At 44.1% G+C, this 23,002-nt stretch overlaps 1 long non-coding RNA gene across 1 annotated transcript; it reads right to left on the minus strand.

Moving 5' to 3' along the window:
• Positions 1 to 18,629: 18,629 nt before the first annotated feature.
• On the minus strand, positions 18,630 to 21,414 carry LOC142102098 (uncharacterized). Its single transcript, XR_012679201.1, has 2 exons — positions 21,357 to 21,414; positions 18,630 to 18,759 (listed from the first exon to the last, which is right to left on the minus strand). It is a non-coding gene; the product is annotated as an uncharacterized LOC142102098 (long non-coding RNA).
• Positions 21,415 to 23,002: the final 1,588 nt, after the last annotated feature.

Below are 23,002 nucleotides of genomic sequence, written 5' to 3' on the forward strand. Positions count from 1 at the left end.
TTGGGCTCTCTGTTTGCGCAGAGCACGAGCCAGAAGCTTTCCTGGTTTATCTCCCCACTGATAAAACTGGTTCTGACATCTACGTAGGTCATGTTTAATTTTATCTGACATTAATTGGTTCAGAGTCTTCCTGGTTTCTGTCAATTCTGTCATAACAGAGGGATCTAAGAAAGATTTGTGTCGCATTTCTAGTGTCTTGATTTTTTCTAGGAGTGAGTCCCTATATGCTATTCTTTCTCGCTTTCTGATCGCACCCATTTGGATAAGTTTACCTCGTATAACGCATTTATGAGCTTCCCATAAAGATATCTTCGAAATGTCAGGGGTGTCATTAGTCTGGACATAATCCGTAATGGCCTCTTCTATCACTGTCTTGTTATGCGCTTCCTGGATTAAGAGCTCGTTTAGCCTCCAGGTGAAAGGTCTACTACCTGTCCTGGAAATAGAGAGCGTCAGATACACCGGTGCATGGTCAGACCATGTAATCTGGCCTATAGCTACTTCTGATATCAGGGGCAAATGGTTGTGAGGGAGAAAGAAATAGTCCAGTCTCGAATATGTATTATGTGGGTGCGAGAAGAAAGTATAGTCGCGGTCTGTGGGGTGTTTGAGACGCCATGTGTCGACCAGCTGGTGTTCGTGCAAAGTACGTCTCACCCTTCGATACAGCTTACCGGCCAATCTAGCAGATCCCGTCGGGGGATGCAGAACCCAGTTGAAATCTCCGCCTGTTATGGTGATGCCCTTCTTCATCGATTCCACTTTATCCAGAAGCTTTTCTAGAAATACAGGTTGATTAGAATTCGGACCATAGATGTTAACAAACGTATATATTTGGGAGGAGATTATACATGTCACTGCCAGACCTCTGCCTTCTTGTAATGTATGTGAGTCTATATTCTGAACAGGTAGACGACTAGACATGAGAATTGCCACTCCCAAGGACTTGTTTTCTGCATTATCACTTGTGAAGACATACGGGAACTGGCGACTGTGCAACCTTGGAGCAAACCCTTGTTTAAAATGGGTTTCCTGTATGAAGGCTACGTCAATTTTTTTAGCTATGAGGTCGCGCAATAGACGGGACTGTTTTTCGGGGATATTCAAACCCTTGACATTAAGGGTAACACATTTGAGTCTACCCAACATTACCAAGCAGTTCTTAGTGATTACATGTGTACCACCACAAAGAGGAAAGAGGTATGAACCCGTAAGTAGATTGTAGTTGGGGAAAGTTAGAAAAAGTAGGGATAAGGGGGAAGGAAAGAGGGTCAGGAAGCCATAAATGCTTAAACTGAAGTATCAGTATCAACAGAGAACTAAGAATCTTTGGCACGTTTATAAGACCGTTCCGGCAGACCATGTAGGACCGTGGTCCAGACATGACCCGGAATATAACACTCGGTCTTAGAGCCCTGAGGAGAACAGCAAACAGCAACAATCAAACAAACATAAATAAATGTTCCGCACCTCACCCCCAGCAGAGCCCTGGGTGATCTCAACCCAGGCCCTTGCCCAGCAGAGAGGCGCAGAACCTACACTACACATATGCACTAACAAATCTAATTTTGTGAAACATTAAGCATGAACACATAGCTTATCGAAAATACTTGAACAATATAACAGTAGAAAACTTTAGAGAACTTTAGAAAAATGATGATGGGCTAAACAGATCAATAATGGACACCAGCAGTTTAGAATAGCACATTAGGGATGAAGAATATAAAATAGACAAAAATAAAATAAGGATATTCTCGCCCAAGGTAAACAATCTACAATAGAAGGCCTTCAACAGGGTCCTAGGAGCGGTCTTCCTCCGAGGAGTGGATATTCGCACTCAGTTGTGCATAATCAAGTGTTCCCTTGCGCCTGCTGATTCAAACGCTTTTGCGGTGACCGTTTAGATCTGCTGACTTTCCCTCATGTGTAACTTGCAGTTGGAGCGGAAAGCCCCATCTGTACTTAATTGATTTTTTCCGGAGCTCCTCCGTGAGGGGTTTAAGCTGCCTCCGAAATTGTAAAGTTTGCCAGGAGAGGTCTTGGAATATGTGGATTTCCTGACCGTTGAACTCCAATCCTTGGAGACCCCTTAGCTTGCGTACAATCTCATCCTTCTGCGTGTAGTAATGGAGTCGGCATATAACATCTCTAGGCCTTTCCGTTGGGGCCCCCCTTGGGCGTAGTGCCCTATGCGCTCTGTCAAATACAATTGTATTGTCTGATGGTAATTCCATCAGGCCCTGTGGGGGGACATCCTCCGGCAAACCCCGTATTCGTAAGTTGTTCCGACGACCCCGATTATCTAAATCATCTATCTTTTGCTGGAATCCTTGCAGAGCCTTAGCTTGTTCCGCCACCGTCTTTTCTAGAGCTGTAACACGTTCATCTCCCTTTTCCTTGTGTTCTTCAAGGGCCACCAGGCGATGGCCAAGGTGGGCGATGTCTGCTTGCAGTGTGGCCACTTCTTGGTGGACAATCTCTTGCAATTTTGCTTCCAGCGCTTCAAAATCTTTTTTGGAGGGTAGCTCTTGCATAGTCGGGAGAGACTTAAGCATTTGTAGGACCTGTGACAGATCCTGTTGTTCTGCTACCCCAGTCCCCTTCTGACGGTGTGTGTCATCCTGGCTTGTGTCAGGCGATGTTGAGCCAGAAGCAGCAGAAGGAGATGTCATCTCTGGTTCTTCCACGGCCACAGGAATTTGTAAATATGAGCGAAGATCGGAACGTTGAGGGGTCTCCTGGGGTTTTTTATGGTTTTTCTTGGCCGAGCTTTTTCGGTCTTTGCCCATCAAGGCGATCCTAAGCGTGTTCAGCGACTTGTTCAAAGTATAATAATCATTGCTCATTGCAGGTAGTACATACTGTTGTGGTAAGATTGCCGCTATCTGCGTCTCCTCATGATTGGTCTAGGCAGCCATCCCGCAGAACGCGGCCTGCAGTCTGTTTAAAGGAATATTACAGTGTGTCCAGTGCGCCCCTGTCTAGCCAGAGAGCTAACCTCCATACAACAGACTTGAAGAATTTATGTACTTGTAGATTTTGGATGGGTAATGTAGTAACGGAAAACTGCCACCAGATGTCAGTGTTGCTACATCAGAGTAAATGTTTCCACTGAGAGAGGCCTGTTTGCAGGTGAATCTATTCTTTCTGTGGATCTGTATTTCAAAGCTGCTATCTGTGGAGGACTAACCTCCCTCAGCCAGACAATATAGATAGATAGTTAACTTGTACCTTGAGGCCAAAGTGACAGCATCTGGGATCTGGTTCTGGTCTGTGTTGTGGCAGGTGCTGAGGCGCTAGCAGGCAGATGGTTTAGTTTGCCCCGCTGGATCAGAAGAGCCGACAGAACCTGGCACTCCCGGCGGCGCCACCGCGACCACCCACAGCCTCACCTCCGTGTTTCAGGGCAGCGCTGGAGGATCCCTCCTTCCGCTTACAAATATCGGCAGCTGCGCCTGCAGGGCTGTCCCGCCGAGAAGGACTCCGCCTGGACCCCCGACAAACCGGAGCTGCTGGACACCCGCCGGAGAGGTAAGCCTTGGCTAGATTTGCTGGTGGTGATCAGTCTTTGGAAGACACGAGGAGGGTTAGGCCGCACTCCCGGATATCAGATGTAGGGCAGAGCCTCGGGTGTTTGAGGGCTCAGATTGTCGCTTGGATGCACCGTGGAACAATTCCGCCCACGTGTGAATTGTGAGCGCACCCCTGTATTGGATGTTGAGGGGTTTTATGTAGTTTGGAGCAGGAGCTCACTCCTAACGCGTCTGACTCGAATGGCCGCCAAGCCATGCCCCCGAGTATTTATAGTTTTGACAATTTTGTTTATCTCTGCTCATAATCTTGTAATACAAATTCAAGATCCGACAATGTGTAAACTTGGCGTTTTATGTTTTTTCCGGTTTATGTATTACATACAGAACTTGAACACGCACAGACAAAGAAACATTAAAATATATTTCACCCCAGTCAAACACTGGGTCCTTTTGCTAGTAAATAAATAAAAACTAATACTGTTTCTCCCAAGTATAAATATAAAAAATGTTTTACAAAAGTAAACAAAGTATCAGTGCCTAGCTAATAAAGGTGTGTGGTCAATTAATGGGATTGGCATATTGTTGTTAACATAAACATTGGTGAAATCTCAAAAAGTGTTTCATTATTGTCATCCCCCGTCTAATTTTGCCCATACTGAGCCTGATTCATCAAGGAAAGGAAAGCAACAAAAAGGAGTAAATTTGCTCCTGGCCAAACCATGTTATAATACAAGGGGTGCAAATTAGTTTATTATTTTGCACGTAAGGAAAATACTGGTTGTTTTTTCATGTAGCACACAAATACTTGGTAGCTTTATTTTTACACTGGTATGGGAAGTTGATCTAGGACATGCCCTACCCCAACTATAAATCTGTCCCCACGTTTTAAATTTAACTCCCAAGGTACAAATTTACTCCTTTATTTTTGATTTGCTCTTCATAATAAATCAGGCCAACAGTATCATACAATTACATCCACACATCCCCAAGAAGGTACGGATTTGCTGTTGGTTCTGTGGCAGAGTCATGTGTTGTATTGCCTGGAAGTGTCTTAGCCCCTGGGTGAGACAGTGTCCCAAGTATTTAACCTTAGTCTGACATTGCTGTAACTTGTCCTTTGCAACCTTGTGCCCTGTTTGTGAAAGATGAAGCAACAACAATTTAGTATTGTGAAGGAGCTCCTATATCGCCACTGATGACGCAGTCGCGGTGGGCGGAGCTTGAGCCACGCATAATGGACACTAGCATTTCACTGCTGTTATGGCTCCACAGTAAGTTCTTTGTTAGCACCATGTGCTAGATAGGAAACAGAAGGCTTTGAGTCATACAGGCCGTATCTAGTTGCGGGGGTGTGGCAGAGGTCAAGCCCTCCCATCTGAAGCAATGCATTATGGGTAAAGGTTTATAAGCCATTGAGACAAACATATCACTCTCATTCCATCACTCCACACACACACACATACTTGGAACCTCTCCCACACCTGGAACCCTGGAGACATACCAGTAAGCTATATCATAACTCTTAACTATATGAATCCTTCATCTTCTTATATTTAACTCTCTGGAGCTTTAGCCTTTTCAGGAATGTTTGCTAATTGCATTACAATGAATTTCCATCCTCCTCATCTCGTTCACCCTCTATGTTCTGATGTTATATCTTTCTCTCTCTTTCTCTTAATCTTTCTTTATCTACCACTGAAACAAATATCTGTTTATTAAGCTATATCTGTAACTCTTAACTATATGAATCCTTCATCTTCTTATATTTAACTCTCTGGAGCTTTAGCCTTTTCACATATACTTTCAGGAATGTTTGCTAATTGCATTACAATGAATTTCCATCCCCCTCATCTTGTTCACCCTCTATGTTCTGATGTTATATCTTTCTCTCTCTTTCTCTTAATCTACCACTAAACAAATATCTGTTTATTTTACCTGCAAATTCTAATCCCATCCCCCATCTTTCAAGAGCACATGGCATACACAATGCATCCTTAACACACATACATTCTCTGTCTCTATACACACTCACAACACGAATGAGCAATACTGATGAAATACTCCTATACATTTCTCTTACAGCATATACACTAGTAAATATATATACACACACACACACACACACACCACAGAATAGGATATTATGTACTTACTTCTGAAGTTGTAGCATTGTCTGTTTAATCTATAATGTATTATCTGTAATTGTATGTATGCATTTATGTTGTAAAGTAAAAGACTTGTATCCTTATGCCTGTTTTGTATGTTTAGATAACTGTAATCAATAGGATGAATGGATGTTTATATAGATAATGCATTATAGTGAGGTAAATGATAGATTGGTATTTATTTAGCGATTAACACATAAATGTGAAATATTTGTGTAATATTTAGGCGAGGTGTGTGTGTGTATGTGTGTGTATATATATATATATATATATATATATATATATATATATATATATATGTATATATTTATATATAGCCTTGTCAAACACAGGAATCGCGTAAGTCTACGGATTTCTAGTTGTCATGCGCAAGCATAACAACTGGGACACCTTGTTTTTGGGTTGCCATGGTATTAGGCGAAACCTCAAAAGGTTGAGTGAAATAATGCCTCTAAAGTAGATCTGAGATGTCACGGGTGCGTATTATTCGACGTGACTAAAATAGCGAAAAAGACGCAAATTGCATTATATCCCAATAATTAATGAGATTGGTCATTAATAAGATCAAAGGTATTGTATCATTATTATGGCGGGTCCCAGGATCCTATAACAAGTATCATGTAAACATGACATAAACAAATCAGAGAACAACAACATATTGAATTAGAACAGACCCATTGCTTGGTTGGAAGGATTGCAAGCAGTCTTGTCCATGTATACTGCACGCCCTTGTAGGAGAATGCAAAAATATATTGACAGTCAGGGTGAAGAGGGACCGAGAAGAAGGCAGAACTAAGATCAATGTCAGTGAAATGACTAGCAGATGGTGGAATCTCATAAGGATGACATTGGGCAATACGGGGAGTTAGCTCTCAACAACTTTGTTAACTTCCCTTAAGTCCTGGACTATGCTATAGCCCCTCCCCCACTCTTCTTCACTGGGAAAATGGGACTATTGGCTGTGCTGGATGTACGAATTAAGATCCCTTGTTGCAACAGCCTTTCAATAACAGGATACACCCCTAATTCCACCTCCGGTTTTAATGGGTTCTGTGGGATTTTTGGAGTTATCCTGACACTTTTCATGTTAACTATTACAGGAGCTACATTTGCCATTAATCCAGAGTCCTGTCCATCTTTGGTCCATAGGGAACACAGTATTTGCAGTAACATTTCCTTTACCTGAGATGGACTTTGTTCTAGAACGGCAGAGTGTAACATTAACCTTTGTGGGGTGTTCAATATGTCCTGTACCTCATGTGCAACCTTCCCTTGTATGTCTGGGAATACACCATCAGCAGGGCCTGGTTAAGAGTCACAGCCGCCCTAGGCTACTACACTGGGTGCAGCCGCCCCCCTCATCAATGTGTGTGTAAATGTAAATATATATATATATATATATATATATATTTATATATAAATTCATTTATCCTCCCTCTAGCCATTTCATTAATCCCCCCATATCCAATTCATAAGCCCCCCCCTCTAGCCAGTTCATTAATCCCCCCATATCCAATTCATAAACCCCCCTCTAGCCAGCTCATTAATCCCCCCATATCCAAGTCATAAGCCCCCCTCTAGCCAGCTCATTAACCCCCCCTCTAGCCAGTTCATTAATCCCCCCATATCCAATTCATAAGCCCCCCTCTAGCCAGTTCATTAATCCCCCCCAGTCATCTCTCCCCCTCCACATCTGATGTGTCACACCGCCCCTCCATCCTGATATTTAACAAACTGCACTTACCCTGGTGTCTTCTGTCCTCTTCTCTTCAGACGCCGGCGCTTCTATCTTTTTCACATGCAACTAACAGCATCCGACGCTGTTAGCTGCACTGTCACTGCGGGCGCCCTCTGTGTGATTAGTGTGGTCACGTGAGATGTGAGATCTCACGTGACCACACTAAGCAATACACCGCAGCCACACTAACAGAGCAGCTAACAGCATTGAATGTACTGTTAGCTGCGTGATTGGGAGGTCAGGGGCGGCCCCTTTAGAGGAGGAAGGAGATGATCACCAGCATTTGAAGAAAAAAAACAATAAAAACCCCCAAAAAACTGCTTGCTATTGTGCTGCACTGCGCCCCCCCAGGACTCAGCCTCCCAGGCTGCAGCCTGATCAGCCTAGTGGTTGATCAGACCCTGACCATCAGGGGTACAGTGTTACACTCACCTTTCCCTGTTCCTGCACCGCGATCACCGCATCTCCTCTCTCTTTTCCGGGTTCAGCAGTCACATGATCGCGGCGGGTTGGGGAGTTCAAACCTGCGGCTATGTAAACTCCGCTCTGTCGCCTGGGGAGCGTCAGAGCAACTTCCTCCGTTCCTGACTCAGTTGTTTCAGTATTGCTACTCCTGTGTATCAGACCTGCTTATGACTATCCCGGCTCTTCAACCCTAGTGTACCAGACCCAGGCTTCCTGATCAAGATTCTCTCTGCTATCCTTGTGTATCGAACCGGCTCTCCTGACCACGTATATCTCTGCCATTCCTGTGGACTGAACCCGGCTCTCCTGACCACGTATATCTCTGCCATTCCTGTGGACCGAACCCGGCTCTCCTGACCACATATATCTCTGCTACTCCTGTGTACCGAACCGGCTTCCCTGACCACGCTCTGCTGTCTTCATCCGTGTACCGAACCGGCTTGCCTGACCACGATATTGTCTAAACCCAGTTTCCCATCTCCAGAATTGCTTTCGGTTACCTCCTACATCCTTACCTCTAGAGGCAGACCAGTGGACCGCGACCTGCGAGCCTCCGCAGCTAAGCCCATCCTGCATTGCCGCGGTTCTTGGTGAATACCAGGGGGCTCGTTAGACTCTGCACCACCGGCCAGCCAGCGCTAATCTAGAGTAAGGCAAGTACTCCATATTTACATTACAGTTACGTAACAGTTTGCTCTGACCAAAAGAATATGGATACTGCGGGAGACCCCTCTCTTAGGAATTTGCTCCAACACCTGTTAGGAAGGGTAGAGAAGTGGGAATCTAATCAGGAACAATTGCTTAAATTTTTACAGGGACTGTCAGCCCGAATGAACACCCTGCAGACGACCTTAGCAGCGTCCCACAGTCTCCACCTCGCCTGCAGGCGCAGCTTCATCTCTGCGCATTCCTAACCTACCTAAGTTTGATGGGGATCCCAAGCTGTGTAGGGTATTTCTAAACCAGTGTGCCATACAATTTGAGCTCTTTCCTGGGAATTTCCCATCTGAGAAAGCTAAAGTAGCATATATAATCTCCCTTTTATCTGGTCAAGCCTTAGCCTGGGGATCACCGCTATGGGAAAGAGATGATCCCTTACTACACAACTGCTCTAATTTCCTTTCTACCTTCAAGAAGGTTTTTGACGAACCAGTTTGGGTAGCCAACGCGGCTACTAGTATTCTTCGTCTCCGGCAAGGAGGTCTCTCTGTGGGGCAATATGCCATACAGTTTAGAACCATGGCATCAGAGCTTCGGTGGAACAAAGAAGCCTTAATTGCTGCTTTCTGGCAAGGTCTAGCAGACCGAATAAAGGACGAACTGATCTCTCAAAAAGCTTCCCACTTCTTTGGATGAATTAATTTCCTTATGCATTAAGGTCAATCTTTATTTCAAAGAACGAAGTTTAGAGAAGGAGCAGTCGCGACGTGGTCCCTATCGTCTAGCTCCCAGTTTCCAGACCCCTGTCCAACCTCCTTTCTGCTGAGGAGAGAGAAAGGAGATTCAGGAACAGATTATGTCTGTTCTACGGTGAAGGGGGTCATCTTTTACTCCATATTTACATTACAGTTACGTAACATACAGTAAATGACACATCCCATTTTTCACAACATATCCCTGCCCAGTAAGTTAGTAGGAGCCGCTGCAGCCAAGAGAAATGAATGCCTGGTGGGCAGAGGGCCGATAGTAACTTCTGCAGGTTTAGTCAAAGGGTAATGTAACACTCTCCCCGTTACTCCCATAGCTGGAACATAGCTGGAACAGATTTGTTAGTGACCTGTAGATTTAAAGGAGAAGTTATCACTGACCTGGCCGCCCCTGTATCTACAAGAAAGGTTTGTTTTGTACCAGGTATATCAACTGTCATTGTAGGTTCTTCCCTAATATTCTCAGTTAACCTAACTGACTGTAGACTACAGGTATGACCTGATCCCTAGCGCTGACTATCACTTTCCCGCAAAGCATTTGCTGCTATGACATGTGCAGGTGGCTGGTGGGAATCTTCAAAACCTTGTGTGTGCCTCCTTTGTGGGTATCTATGTGCTTCCCCTCTAGAGAGAGAGGGTAGACATAGCGTGATACCGTTTAAATCATCACGCTATGTCTACCCTCTCTCTCTGTTTCACATATAATCGTTGATGAGGACATGTATAGGAGTTTTCTATGCTTCGGTTTTACAATAGAAGATATGTTGAAAAGACTCCTTATAGACTCCATATATGAGAAACGATAGGAGGGAGAGTCACTTGGTGATGCTGAACACAAGATACGGAGGAATTTACTTATTAAATACTGCCTTCTGCAAGAATTATACGTTGGAAAGGACTTCCACTATAAAGACTAGATAAGTCCAATGTTTCTATTATATCAATTGAGAGTATATTGATATCGATATTTATGACTGTGTAAGGGAAGCGGTATAGTGTTGCTTCAGTGTTTTATATTATTTAGTTAGTTATTTTTTACGTGGTTTTTGGGTAATACATGTCAGAAGGAATAATAGCTGCAACCCTTCCTGAGAACGCCTTTTTAAAACTGTTATATTTTATTTCAGTGCATTGCTACATGTTTTACTGGAACTACACCATCTTTGTCCGCTTTCCCATTGGGAACTGTTATTGTGCGGAGAGGAAAAACATCAACGAATCTCTACATTCAGGATTAATTTCAGGAATTACTGTTTCAGTACAATGAATGTTCTCCCTCCTAGTGTTACGGACTTACCTTATCCCCGCCGCTCCGTCCAGCCGCACTTCCGCATTCAGGACCATGTGACCGCACCCGGAGGCGGTCACATGACCACAACCTAAAGGCAGGGATTTTGAATCCCCTTCTGTATAAAAACCTCACTCTGACACTCGCTGAGTGTCAGAGCAACACTTACCTGTTCCTGGCTCCTGCTCTTCGTGGATTGCAGTGTCTTCCTGTTCCTGTGTCTCCTGTGTGCTGATCTCTGCCTGTTTGACTTCCCTGGCTCTCTATTCCCTGTGTACCGACCCGGCTTGCTGACCATTCTCCTATTCTTGTGACCCGTGTACCGAACCTGGCTTGTTGACTCCGAGTTGCCTTCTGATTCTGCCTGACTCCATTCCTGTGTACCGAACCGGCTCGTTGACTCCGCTACCACCGCTTCACTCCGCTGTACTACATCTTGAGGCGAACCTGGGGACCGCGACCTGCGACTCCTGGCAGCGAAGCCCACCCCACCTTGCGGCGGTTCTTGGTGAACACCGGGGAGATCGTTAGACTCCGCACCTCAGGTAAGCCAGCGCTAATCAAGATTAGTAATATAGTATCCAGAATCTGTTACAGTTTGCTCTGACCATGGATACCACAGCTAAAGATCTGTTGGAGCATTTAGTAGGAAGGATGGATAAACAAGAAGCTAACCAAGAGCAACTTTTAAAATTCCTCAATAGTCTATCCACTCGCTTGGATGTTGTCCAGAACACCCTAGTGGCTGGTGGATCACCTGGGCCGGCAGTGGCCCCTGTACCTCAGGCCGCAGCAGCAGCTTCTTCCTCGCAGCTACGGTTGCCTAACCCACCTAAGTTCGATGGAGACCCTAAAAATTGCAGAGGTTTTTTAAATCAATGCTCCATACAATTCGAGCTTCTACCTGGGAACTTCCCCTCCGGAAAAACGAAAGTGGCCTATGTGATTTCGTTATTGTCCGGTCAAGCTTTAGCATGGGCTTCCCCCTTGTGGGAGAGGGACGACCCCATTCTACATAACTTCAACCTCTTCTTGTCCACCTTCAAGAAAATATTTGATGAGCCAGGAAGGGTGTCCAATGCCGCTTCCGGCTTACTACGTCTCCGCCAGGGAAACCAGTCTGTGGGGCAGTATGCGGTCCTCTTCAGAACCATGGCCTCTGAACTTCGCTGGAACGATGAGGCTCTAGTAGCTACATTCTGGCAGGGCCTTTCAGACCGAATCAAAGACGAGTTGGTATCCCAGGAACTCCCTACGTCTTTGGACGACATTATCTCCCTCTGTGTCAAAGTTGATTTGCGTTTCAAGGAACGTAATTCTGAGAAGGAACAGTCGCGGCGTAGCATGATTCGCTTGGCCCCCAACTTCCAAACCCCTGTTCTTCCCCCTGAAGAGCCCATGCAACTTGGGAGGACCCGCTTATCAGCCGAAGAGAGGGAGAGGAGATTTCGGAACAAGCTGTGTTTATATTGTGGAGAGAGTGGCCATCTTCTGAGTTCTTGTCCCAAACGCTCGGGAAACGACAGGGCCTAACGAGTTCTGGAGCTGTGTCGTTGGGCCTCTTTTCTCAGTGTCAGTCAGTTCCCAATAGTAATGATTGCCTGTCTATTCCCATTTCCCTTCAGTTAGGACAAAAGACCTTCCCGCAGTCGGCTCTTCTAGATTCCGGAGCCGCAGGAAATTTCATTTCCGCCACAGTAGTTAAACAATTCGCTATTCCCACACAAGCCTTGGAACAACCCATCTCTCTGATGGCCATTGATGGGGGAAGAATCCCTGAGGGGTCCATCCTGGTACGCACTATTCCTCTTCTACTTCAGATAGGAGCACTTCATCGGGAGAAGATTTCTTTTTTAGTAATACAAAGATCTACCAACCCAGTCATCCTAGGACTTCCTTGGTTTCGTGCCCACTCTCCCACCTTGGACTGGAAATCTGGTCACATATTGTCCTGGGGACAGTCCTGCTTCTCTCGCTGCCTACAGAGAGTGGTTCCCCCGAATAGTCCCAGACGTACCCAAGAATTTCCTGTGACTCTCCTGCCTGAGCCATACCAAACCTTCTCTGATGTTTTCTGTCAACAAGAGGCCACTAGACTTCCCCCTCACAGAATCTGGGACTGTGGCATTGATCTGATACCTGGTAAACCCATTCCCAGGGGCCGTGTTTACCCCCTTTCCCTCCCGGAATCTAAGGCTATGGAGGAGTACATCCAAGAAAATCTAAACAGGGGCTTCATCCGCAAGTCTGCCTCCCCAGCTGGGGCTGGCTTCTTCTTCGTAAAAAAGAAAGATGGGGGCCTCCGCCCTTGCATTGATTACAGAGGCCTGAATGCCATTACCGTTAAAAATCGGTATCCACTGCCACTGATTTCTGAACTATTCGACCGGATCAAGGGTGCCACCATCTTTTCTAAACTTGACCTCAGAGGAGCGTATAACCTTATACGCATTAAGGAGGGGGATGAATGGAAGACGGCGTTTAACACCCGAGACGGCCACTTTGAATATCTGGTCATGCCTTTCGGGCTATGCAATGCCCCAGCCATATTTCAGAGCTTTATGAATGAGCTGTTTCAAGACCTCTTGTACCAATCTGTAGTCATCTACTTGGACGACATTCTCATCTTTTCTCAAGATCTAGCATCTCATCGTACCCATGTATTGGAGGTCCTCTCTCGTATCCGAAGAAATCAGTTATTTTGCAAATTGGAGAAATGCACCTTCGAGCAGAGACAAATTCCCTTCCTGGGATATATTATTTCGGGCACCGGTCTACAGATGGATCCCACAAAATTGAAAGCCATACTTGACTGGCCCCAACCTTCAGGCCTTAAAGCCACTCAACGCTTCCTAGGATTCTCCAACTATTATCGTCAATTTATCAAGGGGTACTCCTCTCTCGTGGCTCCCATCACAGCATTGACCCGCAAATCTGCTGATGCTGGTATTTGGTCCTCTGAGGCTATCCAAGCCTTTATATTATTAAAGTCTCTCTTTTCATCCGCACCCATTCTTCAACAGCCAGATTGTTCTCGTCCCTTTGTCCTGGAGGTAGACGCCTCTTCTGTTGGCACAGGAGCCGTACTATCACAGCGAGGTCCTTCTGGAAAACTTCATCCCTGCGGATTCTTTTCCCGTCGCTTTTTACCTGCTGAGAGGAATTATGGGATTGGCGACAAAGAGCTCCTGGCCATCAAATTGGCTCTCTCCGAATGGAGACATTTACTAGAAGGAGCGCAATTCCCTATCACCATATATACCGACCATAAGAATTTGCTTTACTTACGCACTGCCCGATGTCTAAATCCTCGTCAAGCAAGGTGGTCCTTATTCTTCTCACGCTTTGATTTCAACATCACTTTTCACTCAGGATCTAAGAACACGAAAGCAGACGCCTTATCTCGCTCTTTTGATCCAGCTGACATGGAATCCTCGGAAGATAAGAAATTCATTGTAAATCCATGTCAAGTATTGGCAGCTACACACCTAAAAAAGGGTTGTCCTCCAGGCAAAACATTCATCTTGCCACATCTACGCACCCGGCTCCTTCACTGGGCTCATCACTCACTCTTCTCTGGGCATGCTGGCATTCGCAAGACCTGGGACTTATTGTCCCGAAGCTACTGGTGGCCTTCCTTGCTGGAGGATGTGAAGAGATTTGTTGCTGCTTGTTCCAAATGTGCTCAACACAAGACCTCTAGGAAGAAGCCTTATGGATGCTTGCTCCCATTACCCATTCCTGATTACCCTTGGTCACAGATCTCCATGGATTTTATCACGGACCTTCCCCCTTCCAAATCCTGTACTGTAGTGCTTGTGGTCACGGATCGCTTCTCTAAAACAGCCCACTTTATTGCTCTCAAAGGCCTTCCTTCTTCCTCCTCCTTAGCCGATATTTTTATTAAAGAAATATTTCGCCTCCATGGCTGTCCTCAACATATTGTCTCCGATAGGGGATCACAATTCATATCAAAATTTTGGCGGTCTTTTTGCAATAAATCCGGGATCAAGCTTGACTTCTCTTCCGCATATCATCCCCAGTCCAATGGGGCTACTGAGAGAACCAACCAAGAATTAGAGAAGTTTCTAAGAATATTTATCTCTAGTAACCAAGACAACTGGGTGGACCTTCTCCCTTGGGCCGAGTTCGCCCATAACAACCATTTTCATGAGGCCATCTCTAACTCCCCCTTTTTTGTTCTGTATGGTTGCCATCCTAGACTACCCACCTTCTCTCAAGTCTCATCTTCTGAAGTTCCAGCAGTGGACTCTCTGGTTCGTAACTTCTCTGATATTTGGGAACAAACCAAGACAAACTTAAAACAAGCAACTACTCGTTCCAAAAAATTCTACGATAAAAGGAGAAGAATGACTCCAAGTTTTGCAGTTGGTGACAGGGTATGGCTATCCACCCAGAACATTCGTTTAAAGGTTCCCAGTAAAAAATTTGCTCCCAAGTTTATTGGCCCATTTGCTATATCTGAGATTATTAATCCCGTAGCCTTTAGATTGAGTCTGCCTCCCTCCTTACGCATACCCAATGTCTTCCATGTCTCCTTGTTAAAACCGATGGTAACCAACAGATTCTCCACCTCATCCAGAACTCCTCCTCCTGCTGTGGATCGGGATCAAGTGGAATACGAGATTAAAACTATCCTAGATTCTCGTAAAGTTCAAGGTGCCATACAGTTCTTGGTGGATTGGAAGGGTTACGGCCCTGAGGAGCGCTCATGGGTAAGAGCCATTGACCTACATGCTCCCCGTCTACTTAAATCCTTCCATAAAAAATTTCCTTTGAAACCCTATTAGGTGTTCGGAGTCCACCTTTATGGCAGGGGGTACTGTTACGGACTTACCTTATCCCCGCCGCTCCGTCCAGCCGCACTTCCGCATTCAGGACCATGTGACCGCACCCGGAGGCGGTCACATGACCACAACCTAAAGGCGGGGATTTTGAATCCCCTTCTGTATAAAAACCTCACTCTGACACTCGCTGAGTGTCAGAGCAACACTTACCTGTTCCTGGCTCCTGCTCTTCGTGGATTGCAGTGTCTTCCTGTTCCTGTGTCTCCTGTGTGCTGATCTCTGCCTGTTTGACTTCCCTGGCTCTCTATTCCCTGTGTACCGACCCGGCTTGCTGACCATTCTCCTATTCTTGTGACCCGTGTACCGAACCTGGCTTGTTGACTCCGAGTTGCCTTCTGATTCTGCCTGACTCCATTCCTGTGTACCGAACCGGCTCGTTGACTCCGCTACCACCGCTTCACTCCGCTGTACTACATCTTGAGGCGAACCTGGGGACCGCGACCTGCGACTCCTGGCAGCGAAGCCCACCCCGCCTTGCGGCGGTTCTTGGTGAACACCGGGGAGATCGTTAGACTCCGCACCTCAGGTAAGCCAGCGCTAATCAAGATTAGTAATATAGTATCCAGAATCTGTTACACCTAGTACTTACTCCACTACTCTCACCAATTTCAGCCGCTGCCCCTGCTGGTGGGACCGCTCCCCTTCCTTGTCTGTGCTGTAATTCTAGCATGTTAATAGCGTGGGCAATGGCTTAAATAACAGTGGGTTCATCATCTTCCGCAGAAACATTACCTTTAAACTTACTCAAAACAGGGTATAATTTGCTTGTTACATTTTTATCATTTTTGGTAACGGCTGTACTTATTCCCCCAACGGCATAGGGCAGCAAGGGCACGCTTGTGTTCTGTTCTCCACGCTTCTCAATGCTTCCTTCCGGTGTGCACGCGCGCTTCGCAACGCTTTCTTTCCGGTGGGCACATGCTGCCTTGCCACATGTTCCCTTCCAGTTGCCACAACTTTAAGCAGTCATTGTGTTCAATTCTCTATCATGTTGATTTAATCAAACGTACTTAATCTCTAACATTATTTAACACCTCTGAATCAAAACTACCAATCTTTGGAAAAGGTCTCACACAATCCTTGGTCATCTTGACCCATTTGTCGCAGTACGCCGTTGCGTAAGCACCATATTTCTTAAACATAAGAAACCTTGCCGAACCAATTGTCCCTTCCTTAGGCAGCAAATCATTGACCATCTCTAGCGTTTGCTTAGCACCCATTGTGGAAACAGACTTTTTCCCAACGCTGTGCAACACACTACTACCACTAGAGACTTTTTTTGGCCGTGGACGGATTACACAAGCTGCGTCCACTCACTTCTTTCCGATTAAGTATCACTGAACAATAACACCCGGTTGTCAGCGTACTCAACAAGGAAAAAAAACTAACACAGAGACTGGGGAGTACAAAAGTACCGACTTTGCGATACCCTGTATTTCCAGCACACCTGTTTGAGTGTATTACTACTGGTAGAACTAGGGTTACCCAACCTTGCCAGTGTAATTCCTCCCGCTACTCTCCCAAGTCGCAATCATGGTCTCACGCTGTACCGTGAGGTCCAATCGCACCGCTTATAGATACTATCAATAAACTTTGCGATTACTATTGGGAGTGAAACGAATACCTCTTGTTTTCGTTTCCAATATACCTGCTGTGTATACCAATGCTCGGCTGCCCTACCTGTCTCGTCAAACAGCAACCAATATTCCCTGTCTCTTTCAACAGTAAATCAACTTTCAATTCGGAATCATACAATTCACATACACATACACCTTCATTTTCTGCGCAAAAAATAAATTTCCCAAACGATTGCAATAACTTTTCAGAGCCTTTAACACATGATTATGCTATAGATATATAACAGGCTATCAAAACGAGTGCTTAAACACGTGGCAACAATACTGGAAATACACATACGCAATGCAGAAAGTACACATACGCTATGCAACACATTTAAACCGCAAAATGACAATAAAAAGAAACAGTTTTCTTTCTTGTCTCTTGATTCAAGTTAGCGCTCTTTAGATTGCACAAAAACGGACATTTGGTTTAACAACACAGAATGATAAACAGGTTTTGAACACATTGCGTTCTTACCCGTATATGACGAGTCACCCCACCCTTTATTGAGAAACCGAAATCTGTAGGCTATGCGAATCTTCCGGTAGCGTTACCTCCGCTGCGAGCCCCCATATTGTTATGTACGTCTAGTCACTATCCAATAACGATTGTCCACCTCCAGTTATGTGGTTCCAAAGCACAATGCGATTTAATAACAAAAAGCAGCAGAGTAACAATTCAAATAAAATAAGCTGTTATGTTCGCAGGCGCCCTGGATCCAGCATACAGTCATTCAATCCTGAAGTCTGTGGTCAAAGAGACTGTCTGCTGGTCACAGAACCCCTGCTTATATACAGTCAGTGATACAGTGAAAACAATACAGATGATTTGGCATGTTTCCATAGGTTCAGGCTTCAGGAAGGTCCAGTGTAATGCAGGTCATTGACCAGAAGATGCATACTAATCTTCCCGCCGAAAACTAGTTCAAACTGGTCTATTTACATTACACACACAATACCATACATATTCCATACATGATCATTTATTCCCTATCTGTAGCTATGTGTTGTTACAGAGGACGGTCTATCTGTAGCTATGTCTTATACAGAGGAGGGTTTATCTGTAGCTATGTCTTATACAGAGGAGAGTCTATCTGTAGCTATGTGTTATACAGAGGAGGGTCTATCTGTAGCTATGTGTTATACAGAGGAGAGTCTATCTGTAGCTATGTGTTATGTTTTATTCTGCAGTGCAACATTACAGGAAATTAAAGAAGTGTTATGTTTACAAGACAGTGTTCAGCATCCTCCTACTTTTACAAAGTGTACAGGAAGTCTGTTCTCACATTTTACACATATCACATTTGTCTCATGTTTAGCACTATATGGACAAGGAGGATTTATATTACTTCTTCTAGTGCACGTGGTGAGGGGGAACGTGCCACTTGTTACTTTTTTGTTGACCGAGATACTGCTGCAGATAGCCCGTACGCTGGCAGTAGATGAATGAATGAAGGTGTTGACTGGTTTGCAGCGCCCACCTACAATGAATAAAGACTGATGCATGGTGTTATTACAGTTGATAGTCGCTGAGCTTGTAATGTGTTTTTTTTTAAACGTTGCCCAGTCCTGACATGTGGACAGATGGGAGACACTGAGGAGGATCCCGAATATCAGGATAAATGATGATGTTGAAGGCATCCCGGCAGGTGTTATCTGAAACAAGAGGGATCTTATAGTTAGATCATAATATACTGTGTGGTTGTCTATATAATATGATTTTTTTAACATGGTAAATACAATCAACATTATTACAATGACACTAAAAGACAGTCGTTCAAGTCCTGATGTCTTTGTGACCTTGGACAACTCACAGTCCTTCTAGCATCACAGTCAAGCAAATGAGATTATAATTGTAAAACAAACTTGGTTACTGACATTTATAACAATCAACCAACAATGTATAACCCTGAAAATTTATTCCAGCGACTCAAGCTTCAAAGTCACTGTAACTTTTTAGTGTTTGTCAATTACATATAAATCTATACAGTATACTCTTCCTCCTGATGATTTATCTGCCCAACACATGTTGGGTGTATATATTTTCTGTTTTTTTCTTAATGTTTTTTTGGAAGAAAGGACCATTCATGTCATCTTTCCTGCAGTAAATAAATCACCTGCTTAATACACATATTCTTCATCATCATCATTATCATCATAGAAATTAAGGAGCACAGATAAAAATGTAAGGAGCATAGATACTGAATGTGGCTAACTTATATAAAACGTTAGAACCATATAAATACCAATATTATTAAAGTTAAAACTGATATTTATTGAGTTATGTAGTATCGTTTATTAATTTCACACGTTTACTTTTTAGTCTGTTTTCTATTGTAGTTTTGTTATTATTTGGACTCTTATGGACTTTTATAATTTTTAACTATATAAATTTATTTATATTTATTTTTATATATTATTGGGCAGCACGGTGGCTAAGTGGTTAGCACTTCTGCCTCACAGCGCTGGAGTCATGAGTTCAAATCCCGACCATGGCCTTATCTGTGTGGAGTTTGTATGTTCTCCCCGTGTTTGCGTGGGTTTCCTCCAATGGGGCAGGGAATGATGTGAATGAGTTCTCTGTACAGCGCTGCAGAATCAGTGGTGCTATATACATAAATGATGATATATATTAATAAATAATAACTTCCTTTACTTTTTTTCTGTAATATATTTTTATATGGCATGTGTAAATGTCATAAAACAGAGGTGTTCTGCGGATTACAAGTGGCTGAATTGCCGCAGGTGTTAATGAGGTAATTTAGTATTCTGCTGGCAAAGTGAGCTTTTGGCTGTGTCCCTGATGAAAGCGCCCTAAGGCGATGAAACGCGTAAGACATCATCATTGATGCGTCGTTGGATCTCATATTTCGTGAGTTTTGGATTCTATAAGTACCACCCTCCACAGCGATCTAGCGCTATTTCACAGAGGGACACAGAAGGGGTAGCACATTCTCTAGTTGGGCAGCTTCATAGGTAGAAAAGAAAGAGGAGGGGTAGCAGTGTTCTTCAAAGTCTACAGTGATATTCAGGAGAGCTCCATTGCTCCATTGCTAATTGTCATTGCTGAAATAGAAATAATAGGTCTGGCAGGCTTGGTCTTCTAAATTTGCAGTCACATTGTGCACCACTTTTCTTTACTGAAACTACTTTGTGCCAATGTGTCCTAGATGCGCTAGGAACTGCAGTGTGTTTGAGTCATTGCTCTGTCGCTTACCATCCAGGCAGGTCACTGCAGTATTTGTCCGAATGTGCGTGAAAATAATATTGTGACCTGTGAGGTGGTTAAAATTGACTGCAATTGACTTAAAATTAGTGTTATTGAGGTTAATAATAATGTAGGAACAAAAAAAAAAGAGCAAAATTATGTGATTTTAGCATAATTTAGCAATTTTTCTAAAAATTACAGCTCCAAAACCAAAACCATATCACATGAGGGCGGTTTTGCCAAAACCACAACCAAAACACAAAGTTAATTCAAATCCAAATCCAAAGCCAGAACACGGGGGTCAGCGAACATCGCTAATGCTGAATATCTAGTCAAGTTTTGTTTTTATGATGTTTGAATTTGTACAATGCTTATGTTTTAATTGAATTTATGATATATTTATTAATAAAAGGTCAACAAATGACCGCAGTCCACGTATATGGTTTCGTGGTTCTAGCACACTATGGCAAGTTTTTTTTTTTCATTTCAATATTTTGTTTTTGTTATTTTGTTTTAGTGGGGATTGCAATTAGTGGCTTTGAACTGCAGCCCTATTAAGTGCCAGAAGTTAACTATTTTTATTTGCATTTAAGAAATGGTACAGCCAACTGGGCTTAAAGCTGACAAATTCTGAAGATAGAATTCTGCGAATTCAGATATGATGAGATATGTGTAATTTGACTTTGAAAGACAAATTTGATCATATTTAAACATTATTAGATATACCAATATGATGCCACATAGGCACGCCTCCGATAAACAAAGTAAAGTAGAGAAATATCCTGTAGGCATAGATGTAATCATACACGGTTTTGATAGCACTTTCCATTTAAGCCTTTATTTAGTGCTACTTACCTTCCGTTTAAGATCTTGTATCCTTGGACTCGGTAACACACAAGATCTGTAATATGAGACACACATAACATATTAACTCAAACCAATTTAAATATGTCCTACGATAAAAATCAAAGTCATGTTTCACAACCCAGCAGTGACAATAATGTGTCTATAAATTATATGCAGTCTGTCCATCCAACCCTCTCACCTGTGATGTCTGTAGACTCTATAATATCGGGCTGTGATCACCGGTGCTTAGTTCTCTTTATCTGTAAACACTGGATGCAATAAATGTGGTTTATAAATGTAGAAAGCAGGAAACGCCCACTTTATGCCAACCAATCACAGCCTCTTTCTATCACTTGCTCTGAGCAGTTTGCATTACATTCTCAGTGTGTACACGTTATTAGTCATTACATACCTGTCATCCTGGCTTCTTACACAGTATAACAATCTATTTCTGCTTTTCCCGCCTATTCTCCACTTCCAGTAACCAGGGCTAAATTAATTCATTAGATACATATTAAGATGGATACATCCATGTTATTGTAATTGTAAAATAAGTTTTGAAAGAAATAGCAAAATATTTTCCTAAAGGGAAAAGTAGCTGTAGTGTACACCTGTACGAAATATCTGTCTGTCATATCTGTGTGTAAATTAGTCATGTCAAAGCAGACCCGGACTGGGACAACACAGCAGCCCTGACATACCAAACAGATCTATCCACATATTACATCTGAGACATGAGAGAGAAAATCTATATATACTGTACAGGAGGAGGAGCGTTGTACTGTAAGAGATCCACTGGGGGAGGGGTGGGGATGTCTGAGCACCCAAAACGCCGCAGGGGAAAAGGGCCCCTGTCTTCGTGTGCAGGGCACTCGTTTTGCTGTAAGGGAAAAATACGGGAGGGACAGCTCCACAAGGTGAGTGCACCAAGGGAACAGCCCTCGCCACACCTATACTCATGGACGCGAGTCTACGACGTTGACTCCCTCTATCCCTTTCACTCTAGAGGTCCTCGCTCGCTGGGGTCTTCCGCACGTGCCCTTAAGGACAGATGGAGGGATTCTGTAAATCACTCCAGTACGCTATTTCTTAACTACTCCGGGACCTAGTGTCCTACTAGCCCTGGGCCGAACGCCCACTACCTGCTATAAGGGCTACTGCCCCGCTAAACATCAGGGATCTTCTGTCCCTCTAACCGCAAGGACCCAATGTCCTTGCTACATTACAGGGCAGCCACCCTGCTACTCTGGCGCCCTCCTAACTCTAAGGCCTGGTGCCCTTCTAACTCTAGGGCCTGGTGCCCTCCTAGTAGTGGCTATGGGGCCTTGTGCCAACTTTACATCTACTTATGGGGTCTGGTGCCCCTTGTGGCTACCTATCATCATCATCATCATCATTTATTTATATAGCGCCACTAATTCCGCAGCACTGTACAGAGAACTCATTCACATCAGTCCCTGCCTCATTGGAGCTTACAGTTTAAATTCCCTAACATACACACAGACAGAGAGAGAGACTAGGGTCAATTTTGATAGCAGCAAATTAAACATTGGGCTTACAGTCTAAATTTCCTACTATAGACACACACTCACACACAAACAGACAGACAGAGAGGGAGACAGGCCTAGAGGGAGAGACTAGGGTCAATTTTGATAGCAGCCAATTAACCTGCCAGTATGTTTTTTGGAGTGTGGGAGGAAACCGGAGCACCTGGAGGAAACTCACGCAAACACAGGGAGAACATACAAACTCCACACAGATAAGGCCATGGTCGGGAATCAAATTCATGACCCCAGTGCTGTGAGGCAGAAGTGCTAATCAGTTAGCCACCGTGCTGCCCCACCT

The sequence above is a fragment of the Mixophyes fleayi genome, chromosome 9 (assembly GCF_038048845.1).
Source record: "Mixophyes fleayi isolate aMixFle1 chromosome 9, aMixFle1.hap1, whole genome shotgun sequence".
Classification (NCBI taxonomy): domain Eukaryota; kingdom Metazoa; phylum Chordata; class Amphibia; order Anura; family Limnodynastidae; genus Mixophyes; species Mixophyes fleayi.